The sequence below is a fragment of the Dromaius novaehollandiae genome, chromosome 1 (genome assembly GCF_036370855.1).
Source record: "Dromaius novaehollandiae isolate bDroNov1 chromosome 1, bDroNov1.hap1, whole genome shotgun sequence".
NCBI lineage: Eukaryota > Metazoa > Chordata > Aves > Casuariiformes > Dromaiidae > Dromaius > Dromaius novaehollandiae.
In genome coordinates, this window is record NC_088098.1 from 213,372,373 (window position 1) to 213,389,810 (window position 17,438).

A 17,438-nucleotide genomic window follows, 5' to 3' on the forward strand; every position below is an offset into this window, starting at 1 on the left:
TTTTGGGGTCAAGCTATAAAAGGGAGCAATTAACTCACCCCAAATACCTCCAAGACTTTCAACAATACAAGTTTTATACTTTTGTGTTCATAACTTTTTTTATAGATATAATTCTATCTATCTTTTGACTTTTAAAATGTAAAACAATAGAGGTTACTGTTTCCACTTCTCAGTTATAAAAAATAACTCATTCTGATTTTAGAGACAGTATAGGAAAATGTTTCCTTAATTTTTTTAAATCTTAGGTATATATGTGAATTGATTGTTAGTAGGTATAACACGGAGTAGCTCTTTCTAGACAGTGCTGTTTTACCTACTTTAATTGCATGCAATTCTTTTACAGTGGAATACCAAGGACCTCATTTGTCTTTGTTTGAAAGGTTTCCTCACCTGGAGAAACCTTTTTTGCCAAAGTTAGAAACAAAGAAATAGAAAACTTCTTACTTTATCTCTGTTACAAATACTTTGCTATAACACATAAGTAGCCAAATTGCTTCTTCAATTTCTTTTAAATGTTTTCTGAAATTTCACATCCCTTATTTATTTGCCTTAAGAACTCTTCAAATTCTCCATCTTTCCAGTTACTTTTTTTTTCTCTCTCCTCTAAATGTCTCTTTCTCTCTCTCCTAGCAGCTTAACCATTCAAGAACTGTGAAAACTGTTCCTTAACACAGGGAGGACCAAGCTTTTGATGCTGTTGTTATTGTTGTTTCTTTTTGTTTTCTTTCTTTCTTTTTGTGATCAGTTTAAATTAGAATATCTAGCATAATTTAAGAATTACACCAAACCTTTCTTGTTAGAAAACGATTGCGTCCAGTGGGACAAGGACAGAACCAGCTTACAGGAAACTATAAATGGACCCAACTAGAAAAATTAAACCATAAGATGATTAAGGCACAATGCAGCTATCTAGGTTTTTTCTGTGTTGGTTCCTTAATTTCTGTTGCCTGATCAACATTTTCAGAAATCTCAGCTATATTTGTTTCTGTTAGATAATGATTTTTTCCCATTTATGGAATCTGATTTTTCCTGACATGTTGTGAGAGCAAAAGGAGAATCTATCAGACTAATGGGTACAGAGAACCCCAAAGAGCAATGGATTCCACATCATCGCTGCTGCGTAATTAATATCAAGAGCAATTCTCTGTGAATAATGTGAAAATAAATTTCTTCCTCCAAGTCAAAGCTTGAAGGGTGCTTTATTAGATGTTACACTATTAGAAATGAGCAGGACATATTCTTGTGGAATCGAATCATTTAATTAATAAGATTTATTCCTGCCCCCAAGACTGGGTGGGTTTGGTAGCCGATGCCATACAGAAATGGACATGATAAGCAGGTGTAGCTGCCTCATTTCGTTTTTTGTTTCAAATGGATTTTTAATAGCTGTTCGGGTTGTTACATGATAAGTGATAATTTATGCTGTGGCAGATAGCGCAGAAAAATAATAAAAAAAAATACAACAAAGACCCTAAAGATGGCAATTTGAACTGGCAGGTTTTTGTTGAAAGAATCTTTAGGGGCTAAGCTGTATTTAATACTGTAATAGAAATGTGTCAGAAATAAGACAATGGACTGTTAGTGTTTGTAAATGGGATTTAGTGCTCTCCTTTTTCTTCCAAGAATACATCCAGCTTGTACAAAAAATTTTCTTAGCAAATAAAAAGAAGCCAACAGTTTCCCAGGGATGCTGCAAATGTTAATTAAATTGCCCCTTGTATTGTCCTCCTCAAACTTACCCTTTTATACTCCTGTAAAAAAATCTGAAATTCATTCTCTGATATATTACCATGAGGTAAATCCAGAGCAACTTCAATGATCTCCATGGGTCAGAGCCTTTACTCATTGAAAATCCAGGGTAAATTCACTGAAGTCACTGGTATTACTCCAAGTTCATAGTTGGCATAGGTTACAAGTGAAAATAAACTTGATATTACAATTCATATTACTGGCAGAAGTTTGGCCTAAGGAAGCCCCTTCATTCATGACCCAAATATACAGCATATTTTTCACTATGCTGCCCAATGGACAGAATGTATTTGATTCATTTTAAGGGTGTCAAAGAGATCACAGCAAATCTATAAAATAGTTTAAGTATGGAAAGGAGGAGAAAAACTCCACAGATTTCATTTTTGCAGAAGAATGCAACCACCAGAAAGCAAATGTGGGAAAGACCCTGAAGTTAAAACCTCTTCACTAATAAAGGTAGCACAAGGACTGAAATGACCATTGGTAGTGAGGGTTGTGGTTTTTCATCTCCTTCTTATACTATATTCTAGTATTCTGTGCAGTGGAAGACTGAATAAACAAAATGAGCCATGGAACAGACCTCCCACTGAATATTACTTAAGAATTAAAAAAAAAAGAAAAGATATCAAGAAAAAAAAATCCATGTAGGAAAAAAAAATCCTCCTTATTAGACCTTTAGATTTCTTGACGTTTCAGATACAATATTATACAAAAATCCCAAAGCTATGACAAAACAAATGTGTCCTTTTATTTTTATTTTGCTTGGGATATATTCTTGACAGTATGGAGACTGCTGAGAAGCAAAGCTGGAGGAGAAGGGACAGTGATGTAAAATTAGTATTCTTGGGAATAGCCTGAGCCATCATCTGCACTCTTTATAGTGTCTCATTTAACTGAATCAGTTCATGAAATAAGTGAGCTTTTTTTTGCCAATTCGATAACAGAATGGGGCCAGGAAAACACGAGTTGAGGAAAACCTCAAATGCCTTGGGACTTTGAAGGACTGAACAGACTTTCTCTACCTTGCTTCCTTAGCACAGTGCTTTTATAAATTATCACTGCCAGAATTTCCTTGCTTTGCGGATAATTTGGAGCCTTTAACACTGAATGATGAAACCTTTATTGTGAGAAGACAGCAATCTACTTTATCTCTGACAGTTTACCATTTCCAGCAGTAATTGTAAGCCTGCTTAATGATGTCATTCCACATAATACAGAATATAAAACAAGGGGAAGTAATTGTGGGCCTACACGTAGAAGGGAAAAGTCATGAGTAATACGGTTCAGTTCTGTGTGTGTGCTACTCTTGATGACCCTTAAACGCATCCCTGGGGCACTCTTGCACAGTGCTGTCTAACTTCACACGAGGGGTTGTGCTGCCCCAGCACAACTTTTTCCTGGTACTTGGTAATCTTGTTGACTGTGCAACTAGTACATAAAATAAGACAACTTTTACCGGTCTATGTTAAAAACAGAGAGGTATAATGAATTTGAGGAATCTGCAGATGAACGTCTAATACTGTATCTAACTGAGCCAAGATTGTTCACTACTATTTGCACAATTATCAGCAGGTTTATAGTTGTTCATATTGTGCTAGCATCTGGCAATTGCATTTGGATATCAGTATCCTATGCACTGAGAATTTTTTTACCCAGTTCTAAGGAAAAAAAAAGGAGTTCCTACCTCAGAGTTTTAATGGCATGAAGAAAAGATACATAGCTACAGCAAACAGAAGTGGGAAGCAAATTTAATGCTATAATTATTGTAATTCAGAGTAATAACCTGCTGTCTCTGCACCACAGATCCCCAGCCAATATCCTGCAGATATTGTATCACAGTTTATCTTCAGTGGCTAGAAAGCCAGTTTTAAATCACAGATTCTTCTGCCAGATGACTCCTCTGTTGTCACTTGAACATATTTTTATCTGCAGTTGATTTCTCCCCTCCTACTGAATTGCCCTGTCCATGTCAGTTGATCTCTTTGCAAAACGTTATTCTATAGTCGTGTGTACTGCTAGTAATGCAGAAAGGGCTGCTAGTAGGACAGTAAGTGTATGCCTACACTGCAAATGAAGACATAGTTCGAGCACAGGTAGGCAAACTATAAAAAAACTGTAAAAAGCAGTCGGGGACTGGTGGTTTCTTTGGGTTGCCTGAAGATGTGAGCCAGGAGGGATCACACTTTTGCAAGGTTATGAGAAAAACTGAGCAAGGTTGAAGGACTGCTATGCTACTTTAGCTGTTGTGTAGACACCACCCAAGCTAACAGATTTCCCAAGGAATAGAGTTGTTCATTGGACTAGTTAAGCATCTACTGAGGAATTCAGATAGGGCTGTTATATGTTTATATTTTGCATTTCCCTTATTTTGGAGAGTGGAAGAGTCTGGCGTCCCAGAGGGACAAAAAGATTTTGCAGACATTTTTAGAACAAACTAAGGCAAGAGAGAGTTTTGGCTGAAGCCAATCATTTCATGTTATAGAAGTCAACAAAAATAAGCATAAAAGCAAAAACACGTTCCAAAAATCCCCAATAAAAATTTAAGGGAAAAAGAGTTTAAAAAGAATGCCGTGTGCCTCTCCTGGAAGAAGATGAGCGAATGAACTGCATGTGATAGCTGTAAGTCATTTTGTTTAGCTACCAGAAGGCATCAGATCCTGCGACTGTAGATGCAGTATCAGCACAGCAGCAGTAAAGATGCTTTAAAAATCAAAGCTTAGGCAGGGAGTATTTTTGGACATTTGAACCCAATGTGCAAAGAATGTTGAGAGCCTGAGGACGGGGAGCACTACTCATTCCTAGGGTAGTTTTATATATATATATATATTTACACTAAAAGAACTCAACTTTTTTTAACCTTATCTTTATTTTACTGTACCAGAGCTCAATCCACTACAAAGCCTGGAGCTGAGACCGTCAAAGCTGAAGGAGAAAAGACAAACAAAATCAGAACAAAATGTTGTATTCAAACAGAAAGAAAAAGTCTTTAATTTTCTGTTCCATACTTTTCCTTACCTCCATGACCCAATGTAGGATTTTAAACTAGCCAAGGTTAACCACTGATGCTCCACTCCCATTATCCCTTCTGAATTTACTGCCTAATTAATTAACTTGAGTGAAATTATCACATAGGCTTACCCACCATGGCTTGCAGGTTCAAATTTCTCCTTCATGGAAATAGTTTTGTGTGCTTTCTTATGTTCATACATACATATGACTGCACATTTAGGCTGCATCAAGGAAAAATATAGTCTACAATTGCATGCCAATGAAATATTTAGATATCAGCTGTTTGTGCTTACAGAGCACAGAGTGCGTGAGGGGATTTTTGGCCCCAGCTTCTTCTGTAAGTGATTTGGAAGCTGTAACCTACAAGATGGATAATAAATCTATAAATGACCCCAAGGATGTCATCACAGCTTTAGGAAGTAATTCACCTAGAAAAGTCTCTTTTCTTAACCTAATTTTTACTTAACCTAGGGTCCTACTAACACAGACAAATGACACCATGACAGTTGGTGTACAAGAAGCTTGACATGTGGGAGGCAAAAGGCCATCTGCTCTGAGAGTTTGCCAGTAGTTTGTTTTCCTCTCCCTCATCAGACTAAATATGTCAGCATTGCCTGACATTAGATTTATACCATGTGACTTTCATGTAGCATCTTTCCTAAGCACAGTTAAATAAGTCAATTGCAACAGCACGGCTCACACATACTCTATATATAAAAGCAGCAGTTCACTTCACAATTTGAGTAAGAGATGATTTCTTTATTATCCAAAATACACATCCATTTTTAAATTTTTAATCAGGATCATCTTTGGTAGGAAAAAGGCTTTTTTTTTTCTTTTGATTGTATGGAGGGAAGAGGAGCAATAAAACAAAAGGAACAGTTAAATGCATGCCTTAATTCTACCACTGTTTTTCCTAGAGGAGGCATTGGACAGACGAGTTACATGCACTGAATAAATGTTGCTCCCTGCAATATATATGAAATTGCTTGACTTTAACGAAGTGCAACACATAACCCAGAGACCCCTTTAATTTCATTGTTTTCATGTATGCTTGCTTGTGTTTTGTTTTCATTTTTTCATTGACTATTGATTGTTTTGAAGAAACATCACAGATACTATTGCAGTAGTGTGTTTTATAAAAAAGAAAACTTATAATCATACTTTGTGTTACTTTTAAAAGCAGTGTATCTTCACACATGTATTAATAGAGACTGTGTTGATCTTTATTATTGAACTAAAAAATGAACTTGCTTGCAAAATAAGATAACACCTAAGGGGTGAGAAGACAAAATGAAGGACATTCAATCTGCATCCAGGCTAAGCTGTGAAGTATCATTGAGGATTTACTTCAGGCATTCATGAAGTAGCTCAGTCTGTCAAAAGAAACCAAAGAATCATGAGCAAACATGAAGACTCCCATTCTGTAGTCACCTTCCTGGTCCACTGTGCGTTACTACCTCGCTTCATGATAAGATGAGGGCTCCTTGGTTCTGGTACATCACCGGAGATGAGACCGGCAGAAAAGCATGCACCACTGTAGACGAACAAACAAAAAAGAATAAATTATTACATAGAAGTCAGAATGTTAGTCTGCAAAAAGTATTCCCTGTAAGTACTCAGTTTTTCATGTGAAAAAATTAACTTTTCAGAATTTTGCCTTCTAAAAACAAATCAAAAAGATGCATGGAAAGCAGGCACTGGAGTTAAACATCTGACAACCACATTTCTCAACTAAAAAAAAGATTCTGTTGAAAGTGTTTGACCACCCATAGAGAGACTAATGTCTTAATGAGTTTCTATAATAAAAAAATATCTTTTTTTTTCATTTACATGTCTTTAGCTTCTCTTGGAGATAATCCAAGAAGAAACAAGGCAAGAGATTGATTAGATCATATAATCATTGATTATTTCCAGCTCTAACAATTCTGTCTTATTTACAAGTGGAGTAGAAATCTATGGTTAATTACTGCCTATGTATTGTGTGGATTTGATTATATATAGCCGTATTTTCAGAGGGGCGTCTAGCTTTGCAAATACAAACTTGAACCAGAAACTGTGGCATAATAATGAGCAAAATATGGGTGTATAGGGAAGGGAGGAATGATGCTCTGGAATTTTTTAACAACTAAATATTGGTATTTCTATCAAAAAATAATTGCAGAACCCCTGGAGGCAACTCTTCATGTAAGCCCTTAAAATATATGGAGAATTTAAGGGAATTTTAAAAGTTTAGAATCACAGAATGATTTTGATTGAAACAACCTCTGGGGTTTCTGTGGTATAGCCCACCACTAAAAGCAGGGCTAACTTCAAACTTAGATCAGGTTTCTCAGGACTTTTTTTCAGCCAAGTTCTGCATACCTACAAGGCTGGAGATTTCATAGCATCTCTGGGTCCCTTTTCCTGTGCCTGACTGCTCTCATGCTCTCATTACTGGGGATCCCAAAACTAGACACAGCACTCCAGATGTGTTCTCACGAGAGCTGAGCAGAGGTGAAGCTACTGCTTCCCTCAGCCCAGTGGCTACTGTTTTGCTGATACAGCTCAGTGTGTGCTTAGCCTTGGCTGCTGTAACAGCACACTGCAGATACTGATGTGTGATTTGTTGTCCGGTGGGGCACCAAGGTCCTTTTCTGCAAAGATGCTTTCTAGCCAGTTGGATACCCCCTTGTGTGTTATTCTATCCCAGTTGCAGGAGTTCGCATTTGCTGTGGTTGAACTTCATGAGGCTTCTGCCAACTGGTATCTCCAGTTTGTTGAGATCCCACCGAGCAGATTCGGGTAACAGGTTTGCAGCTCAGTGAGAGCTGGGCACCAAGAAACTGTTTATACTGGGCTGCCATAATGCCTGTTGTTAACTGTTGATCAAATTAAGTCCAGTGCCATTAGGCAGGAAATTAGTGTCCTAGGAAATCAAGTAGAAAACTGGTGTGGGAAACATACACAGAAAACAGAAAGAAACCAGTCTCCTTCAGATGGTGATTCAGAGCAGGGGCTAACTTAAATACAGCAAAATGAGATGCATTCTAGAGGGATCTTTCACCAGCTATGCAATGACCCTAAAGCAAATAGCCTCCTGTCTTAGACGCTTACATGCCTAAACTCTCTTAAGAAGAATCTAGTTCTCATTTCATAATTTAGGATAGATACCGGAGGTACCTGAATCTAGACAATGTAACTCTCTCCTCTCAAAATGAAAAAAACCAAACTTTGACTCCATAAAACTGAACTATCCAATGGAGCCAGGATGTCTACTTAGATCCCTAGTCTGATCATTTTAATCTACCAAAATGGGATGGAAAAGGAATAGCTGATTTTACTTTTTATTGAGGACATTTAATTTTACTAGTTTCTGTTTGTGGATAATTTAATTTGTGACTTTAAAAGTAACCAAAAACAAAGCAAAACAAACCAGAAAAGAGAGATCTCTAATTCGACTACGTGAACATTCTAATAGCATACTAAAGATGTAACAAACATTCATATGGATATTTTACACACATTCACATGCGTTTGAGATTTCTGCCTACCCATGTGCATGTACAAAACTGCACAAAGTATCCAAAGAGTAAAAATGAGGCCTTCAATATCAGGTAAGGAACTTTTATAAAGGTAATAACGTAGTTATCACCATGCCATGTAGTGCAATTGATAGCAGTATTCAAAATTAATGGACTTTGTTGTACAGTGGAGTAATGCTCTCTTTGCACATTGCACAAATCTTCCTGTCTGGAATTTCATCTGGAATCCAGAACTAGACTAAATACGAATGGCAGAGAAAGACATTTCAGTCTCTGGGCTGTACTGAAAACTGTGCAGTGTTTTATAGCCTGACACTACTCATAAATAAAATTTATTAGCAGCACAGGCTTCTCTAGGATCCAGTAGTGTCCTAAGAAAATACAAATGCATAGCTGATACAGTTTTGATGTCTTTCATAGTCTGAGCAAATTAATTCTTTCATAGGTTTTGGGAAATGCAGTCCTGAATCGTTAGAAGGCTGCACTTTTAAAGGGAATATGCTTTAAATGTGTGATTGTATTGTTTCATATGTGCTATGGTTAGTTATCTCTTGCTATTAAAAAATGAAGGGAGATGGGAAATGTATGGGTTAAATTCTGGTTTCAGAAAACTGAGTAAAGATTCACAATAATTTCTTTAATAATCATGCTACTTTGGATTTATAGAGGTATAAGAAATATCAGAATCCAGACTCACATTTCAGTTATTGATGTGGAGAACACTGTAACTCTCAGAAGAAATGATGCCTATATATGTGTGATGTCTGTACTGTAGCTTTTTTTCTTTAGCATTATTTTATAATTTTAATATATTTAAAAAAATATTTAAATACATTTAAATGCTTCCAAGAATCAATAATTCTGAGCTTTTTTTGAAAAACAAAAAAAGGGATGACAATTTTATTCCAAACTATGGGGAAGGTATGTCTATTTTTAGGAGCCTCGTTAGTCAACATACATCAGTCCTCATATGGAGAGGTGATAGACTTAATTACTGTCAAAAACAGTATCCATTGTAAAGAACTATTTTAGCTCCCTACCCCTGCCCTGGCAATGGCCTTTTCTTCAGTACCCTGGAGCAAAGCCAGCTATGCTTGCTTTCTCTGGCAGCTAGGATTTCCCTTACAGAAGGAGAATTCCCAGGAGTCTTACTAGCTCAGCATTAAGATAACAGATCGGTGCAAAGGAATTGTACTGAGAGCCAACGATTTGGATCGAAATAGCTTATATCCCACTGTGGTACATCTGATTCAAAACTACTTGCAAATTGTTTTCTCAACAGTTACCTGCTTGTTTTTTTTTTCTTTCCCCTCTCAATAAATTAGATAGATAGAAACGAATTTTCCACTTTAGGACTGACTGAATGGCTGAATGTTTCAGAATGAGGTTCAAGCCAAAATGGTTGGCATGCAAGTTTGAAAGTCACAGTGCACAGAGTGCAACTTCCAGTTATTATTCTACCAAGAATTCCATGGAAAATAAATTAAGAAAATTTTACTGGTAGCTTCCTTCTGCTGGGAAAGATTTTCTGTGAGGCTGCTACAGTTCATTATCCATTGATCTGTTCTTTGCCTTCACTTAAAGTCAAAGAATCACAGAGCAATTTGGGTTGGAACGGCCTTATGAGATTGTCTAGTCCAACAGGTCCTCCACAGGACCAGCCTTGCAGTTAGAGCAGGTTGCTCAGGGATGCTCAGGGGTCCTCTCCAAGGATAAGGATGCCACAGCTTCTCTGAGCAACTTGTCGCAGTGCTCAATCACTCTCATCATAAAAGTGAATGCAACTAACATTGCTTTTTTCCAGTCACTCGACCCACTTCTGTAATTGTTGTGTCCTTTTGGAAATGGCAGAGAAGACCCTCAAAATGACATCATCTCCTTCAGTACACTTGGATGTATCAAAATTGTTGCCATGTCCTTATATATGTCCAGTTTGCTAAAGCATTACGTGGTATGATGGTCCACCATAGTACCCTTTCCTCAAATTCTACTTTTAGGTACAGAGACCTGGGAACCCTGAGAGAAGACTTACCAAAAAAGGCTGAGTAAAGAAAGTGCTAAGTGCTTCAGTCTTTTTTGTATTTTTTACCACTGTGTTCCCAACAATTCTTCATGAGACAACAATTTCCTTGATCTTCCTCTTGCTGCTTGTGTACTTACAGAAGCTCTCCTCATTTCCTTTGTATCCCTTGGTAGTTTGAACTCCAGCTAAGTTGCAGCTTTCCTAATTCCATCCCTGCACACTCAGGAGATGTCCCTATAATCCTTTGATGTAGTCCATCCCTTCTTCCATTTTCTGTGTTCTTACTTTTTGTGTTTGAACTCAGTCAGAATTTCCCTGTTCATCCATGCTGGCTTTCTGCTACATCTCTTGACTTCCTGCACATCAGGATGAGCTGGTCTTGTGCTTTGAGGAGGGTGCCCTTGAAGATCCAACAGGATTCCTGGGCAACTTTGCCCTTCAGGGCAGTCTCCCATGGGATCCTACCTAGCAGGTTTCTGAATATATGTGAATCTGATCTTCTGAAGCCTAGGGTCTTTATTCTGCTACTCACCTTTTTCTGTCCTCTCAGAATTTGAAATACTACCATTTCCAGGTCACTGCAACCAATGCTGCAACTGACTATCAAATCCCTGAATGGCATTCATGAGTATTACATTCATGAACAACAGATCCATATCCTGTTGGTTTCCCATGCCACATGCATTTGTGTGCAGTTAAAACTCCTCCATTCAGCCCATCCAACACCTGTGTCAAAAAAATCCAGAAATTTTCGGGATTGCTTGTGCCCTTCTGTGTTGCCCTCCTAGCAAATATTGGGATGATTAAAGTCTTCCATGAGAACCAAGGACCAAGACATTTCAAGGAAGCTTCATCCCTTTCCTCTTTTTGATTAGGCAGTCTCTAGAAGATGCCTACTACAATGTCCTTCTTTCTTGTGACCTCCCCTCTAACCCTGACCCATAAGGTCTCAGCAGGCTTGTTCCATTGCAGAGCTCCATTCGTGCATCCATCCCTGTATCCATCCTTCACTGTACTCCATCTCTGTGCTCCAGTTTTTCAAGCTGTCCCACCAATGATTTCGTGGCTCTGCAACTGCACACAAACTTTCAGAAAACCTTCCTGTCTAATATCCCATGCCACGTGTGTATGCGTACAGGCGCTTGAGATGGGCCTGCATTTTCAAGCCTCTCTTGTTGTGTTATCCTTTTGCACTCTTCTCTGTTTCACATTGTCCCTGACAGTCCTCAGTTTCTGTCCTCTGGGATTCACATCTTCTCCAATGGATGTTTGTATTTGTCCCAATCTTCACAGGTATAACAAAATATTTCTTGCATGAAACTATGCAAAATGTTTTACTAAAGTTTACATAGATGAGTTACATGCCATTTTCATTTGTCTCAGAGGATCAATGCTTTTTCACCAAAAAATACCAGATTCGTGTAACATAATGTTCTGTTGGTATTGTATTTTGGGTATTGTATTTTGACCCCTTTCCCACATACTATGTGGTTTTAATTACTCTGTCCTTCAAAATGTATTCTCCAGAATTTGGAATTAAAAATCTTTAGTTATTTGGATCACTTTTGTTCCCTCAAGCTATTAAACTTGTGGTTTTCCAGTCATATGGTAGCTTTCTGTCTTGAAAGATTTGTTACAATCCTTGTGCCTGGATTATGCTGCCAAATGAAGGAGCCATATGGTGTCACAATCTGGGAACTGGATGGAGACCACCAGATCATGTCACATAGCTTGTGTACCAGCTTCCAGTCACTAGTATTATAAAAGTGAAAAGATCTTCTAATCTTTTATCAATACTTCAAGCCATATAGTTCATCCACCATTCTATTTTAGATCCCAGTTTGTTTTAGCAGCTGAAATTGAAATTTGTGTGGAAGGAACTGAAATTATTCAGTTACATTATATTTGTATTCTGCCACTGGTATCTTTTCTAATGTTACTGTATCTATGATATATAGATCTATCAAAACATGTGCTACTGTGCTCTAAATTTCAAGACTTGAAAAAAAAAGATGAATGTAGACATTAGCATTCTCGTGGGCTTGGCCATCAATATTTCATCTTAGGTAAACAGGAGCTTTGCCTAATTTATTGGTTCTCATTATATCTGGCATGTAGAAACTGAATTCCCCTCTGCTTGGGAAATTCCCCATCTGCCTAGAAAATGACCTTTTCTGCTCTGAAAATCAATCTAACAGAAGGGACACAGTTGGTTAATATTTTAGAAAAAAATGACTTCACTTGTCACCAACTAAATTGTCATGATTTTGACCCATTTTGAAATTAGTTAGCATTTGCTTCCCTTCTTATATTTCATGCATTATTCATTTGGGTTCTCACTACGCCATGTGAAATGCTTCCAGAGTGGAGATGTTTTGTATAGTCATTCTTAAGAGCAATAGTAACACAACATTTGTCAAAGTGTCATAGTGAACAATGAAACCTCATTATATGTCACTCAGAGAGTTGAATGAAAAGTGATGCTACATCTAGGCAATTTTATACCTAAATCATGGAAGGTGAAAGACAGGAAACATGTTTTCATTGGTTTGATGGTATTCCAGCTTGATTTGTTCTCTGAGAGCTCTCACATAAGTCAATGCTAATATTCTGGGTCTTGATGCTACTCCAGTGAAGTAACTGGGAATTTCACCATTGATTTCACTGGGAACAGAAATAAACTCCAAGTGAATGAAATTACTCACATGTAAGAGTTTGCAAAATATGATCCTCCAGGGCAGAGGCTGTCAATTTTGTTTGCACTGCAGAGCAGTAAGGACATCCTTCATGCTAGACGAAAAAAGAGTTGAACATTGCATCCTATGTCACATAGCTATTCTGTTATCCCCACATAAATACAGGGTCATTATGCAGACATGACAAACAGAGGCAGGGCAAACCAATGGTCTGACTGCTGAACTGTAGGTTGGGAGAAACCACTTCTAATTCCAGAAAGGTCACTAAACATTTGTACTCTATCTTTGAACAATCACTGTGCCTCTGTTTCTTTTTCATATTCATCCATCTGGTTATATGGTTTTTTTCTGAACAATGAGATTCTTTGCTACCATGGTGATGAATTGTCTCTACCCACCAGTCCTGAAGACAAAGAAAAACAATTGTTTCTATATATTTATTATGTCCTGAATATTCCAATTCCATGCAGTAATTCTTCATTGGAAAGGAATCGCTGTGTGCACCCATGTTCACCCAGTCATTCCCAACTTTTTAGATATATGCTCACCCCGATACCAGAAATTGGCCCCTTTGCAAGGCTTCCTAGCAGCATGACTTGGCTCCACCTAGCAATTTCATCAGATGAGGTTTATATTATAAAAAGACTCTAAAAACCAGGAGTTAATCCAAGGATGACAATGTAAAAACATAACCATAAGCTTTTCCATGTTGACATACTGTCACACTGTCAGTCATTGTCAAAATTATGGAGTGTAACAGCATATCACATCTTTCCCTGTCAAAATGTTCCCTCTGACAAAGGTCAGTGCCTTCATGACATAAATCTGTTATCCTATTATTGTCATAAGTATCATGAGAAGAAAGGAGTTGAGTCAAATGTTTGGAACAGATAGAGTCAATGCAACTTAATTCAGGAAAGGGCCATATTTCCCATTTCCCTCTGTCAGACTGCCAGCCATCAGTATGAGCATTCCCTCTCACAATCTGTTTGTGTTCCAGTGAGTAATAGCTTTTTACTGGCCTGGAAAATGACTATCCTATTACTAGCAAAGTGCATTCACGGGATCAAGTGCCTTTTGAATAGTTAAGTACACTGTGCCCTTTAAATAGACCAGACGGCTTCAGATGAAACCTTTAAAACTATGGCCAATCTGTTGGAAAATTAAAAATAGAGTAAATCTAGTGTTGAAATCAGGCATATTTATGAGCTTCTCAAATTTACAGCCACTTAAAATGGTTTGTTACTCCATGGAATTTATGGGTTTTTTTGTTTGTTTGTTTGTTTTCTCCACAAGAACCAACATCTCCAGTAAGTTGTCTGCATTTGTAATAGATGGAAAATAAAGTAAAATAATAATATCTGGCATAAATTATGCCAAATTGCCTAAAGCAGTGTTTTGCTTCAAATTCATTTGAAATGATCCCAAAACCTCATAAAAACTGTGATCATGACTCTCCTCCCAGTAACACCAAGGTGATCCAGGAGTAAATGCAACTGAAATCAATAAATGTGCATGAGTATAAAGCTACAGTAAGTACTAGGACCTACAGGCCTCCTAGATATAAATATGTATCAGTTAAAAAATGCATAAACGTGTATAAATATATGTCATGGAGCGACAGGGATAGATATCAGCTTGGCTGGCTAGGACTAGGCCCTTCCTTACAGCCACAAAGAAGAGGAGACTAAGTGGAAACGGGTTTTCCCCATTGCACAGACCAGGAATACACAGATATGCAGGCTCCTAAACCTGCCTCTGATCCAAAAAAATAATTCAAACGGGCCATATGACTTCAGAATTTATTTTGTCATTGTCATTTTAATATTGTAACCTGGCTAATGTTAATGAAACGGAGGGGATAACTAGAGTTTATTCTGAACTTTATACTAGAGCATAAGCTAATGTTGAGTTTAAAGGACCTGATTATTTACTCACAGAATATAAAACTGCAGAGTTGGGAGATTCATTAGACTATTTCTCATCTCTTACTAGTTAGCTCTGTAATCTAGGATTAGATATGGATACAAACACTAAATTATATTTTTTTTTTCTGTTAAAAATATCAGACAAATAGTTTGAAGATTTCATATATAAAACAGCTGCTGATCCCCCAGTCTGAATGAATGGAACACAGGTTTTACAATTCTAATAACAAAAAAAATCAAAAAAAGAACAAACAGAAAAAAAGGCTTGTTTACTTGTTTGTCTGACAACTTCCTATCTTTCTTTAGAAACTAAAAATGCAAAAATATAAAAATTAAAGAGCAAAACAAATGTGTTCAACTTCAGATAAAATATAGAAAATATATTTTCAAATATATATTTCTTAAGATGGGCAGGGTGAACCCAGCCTTTTCTCCCTAAAACAAAAAATTTAGAGCTTCAGTCTGCCATGGACATCTGTTCTAAATACACCAGCCTTGGTCCTGCCTCCACCTGCAGTTAATATAACTGGAGGAACTTCCCTGGTGAAGGTCACATCACACTGTAGCTTTCAGAAAACCTAATGGTTGTACTTTCCCCACAGCTTACCTCCTCAGGATATTTATAGATTCCAGCTGGATCTCTAATGTCCTTCTCTGGTTTGCTCCTGTTCATTTTATGTGCTGTTTCTCCATGGTACAGCTGGCAAAAGTCAGTGCCTTAATTTTGCTTTAGTGCATTTATAAAAAATCTGTAAGTGGGAAGCAGGCATGAGGAGCCTATGTAGGAAGGCAGAGGGTCTCCTCTGAGAAGTCCTTTGACTAGGGGTCTTGAACTCTGCCTGAAGGTCCTGTACAGATATTTCTAAATTACTGAATCAAGATAGAGCCGAATGAGGTACAAAAGGAGAAATAGATACTTGGGTCTAAAACAGAGAGATCCCTCTGGGAGAGGTAAGCATTAGGAGAAGGTCTAGACTAAATTCCATACTTGGCTTTTAGCTGAGCTACTATGAAAAACAAATCCTAAAAGGGTTTTAAAATCTGTAATGTAACCTAGGGATTATTCTGTAGTGATAAAGGTGGGAAGTGCAATTGCTTTTTAAATACAGTGTGTATTTATGGGCTCCTGCTCCCAGTCTTTTAAAGCATATATACAGAAGAAAACTGAAGCTACATCAGTGGTAATTCAGCTTCTCACTTTTATGCTAATTCATTCATCCCGGAACAATTAGTGACAAAGTCATAACCATGACATGATTTCTTGGTGGTCTTTGCTTAGTGGACAGGTGTCTGAACCATTAAATATACTCTGCCTTAATAATAACACTTCATTTGACAGCTTCGTTGTAGAAGCACAGAGGCCAAAGTATTTGAGTGATAAATAGTTTAGCTCAGAACAGAAACAATTTGACAGGGAACAGAGGCAGGCCTTAAAGCACATATATTCTTACTTTTGTGTTCAGTCCCACACAAAGCCACTATATCCCAACTACTTTTGTGGCCGCTTCTTGTTTTGGAGTTTTACAAGCTCAATATGAACCTTATGAAGAAGTGTTTCTTAATAAGCTTTATTTTTTCTCATTAAATTCTATTCGGTTTCCCTTAGCTCTTATATCATCAGTAAACCCTGAATAGGAATGTCAGCTATTCCATCTTTCCATCACTCCTGAAGTTATATGCATTTATTTTTTTATTGGTTGTCTTAAAATCACATCAGGAAGAGTAAGATAACATTATTATTTTTATTCTTTTAAAATGAAAATAATAGCATTTCTTGCTTTAGCTTCAAAGAATTTGGATTTTTTAATTGAATTACTTTTAGACCTTCATTAAATAGGAAAGGAAAATAATTATAATCTTCATGAATGATGAAGAAACCTATAATACTAAAAAAAGATATTCCAGAAATACAGAGACACAATTTCGCTCTTATTTTGAAATTAGTTGTCCTATTACTCCTCTCATAAAAGATAAGATTAGAAAGCATCTCAATCATTATTAATTTCCTCTAACATTTATGATGCAATATATAGGCAAGTTTATGCTGATCATACCTGGGACCAGAAAATCGCAGCAAATATATCTAAATGTTCATCCATGTTCAGAGTTAACCAAAGGCTGAAGAGGAGGAGGAGATGTGTATTTTGAAGTATTGCTCGTATACAAAGTTCTCATCAGTCTGGCATTATTTATATATTTCACATTCATAGTTTTGAATACGGTCTTTAGTTGATGTGTGTATGTGTATATATATATATTTTTTTTCTTCTTTTTTTTTGTTTCCTAGGAAGTCAGCTGCATTTTCACTGAATTTTTTCAGACATCCTGCTGGTTTTATTAAGGTAAGAATATTACATGTGGATTATGTATATTTTAAAAACACTTATCATCAACTTTGAGATACAACTGAGCATAAAATCAGGTAAGAATTCATGGTTTAGGGATGACGTCGGAAATGTTGTGTAGGCAGGGGCAGGGTGTGTTCAATGAAAAAGCTAATTTCATCGTC

General features: G+C 37.0%; 1 long non-coding RNA gene across 1 annotated transcript in view; it reads left to right on the forward strand.

Annotated features, from left to right (window-relative positions):
• Positions 1-17,271, forward strand: part of LOC135330626 (uncharacterized) — a 546,609-nt gene extending 529,338 nt beyond the window's left edge. The window contains exon 4 of the long non-coding RNA XR_010392610.1: positions 17,217-17,271. This is a non-coding gene — a long non-coding RNA (uncharacterized LOC135330626). The remainder of the gene's footprint in view (positions 1-17,216) is intronic.
• Positions 17,272-17,438: the final 167 nt, after the last annotated feature.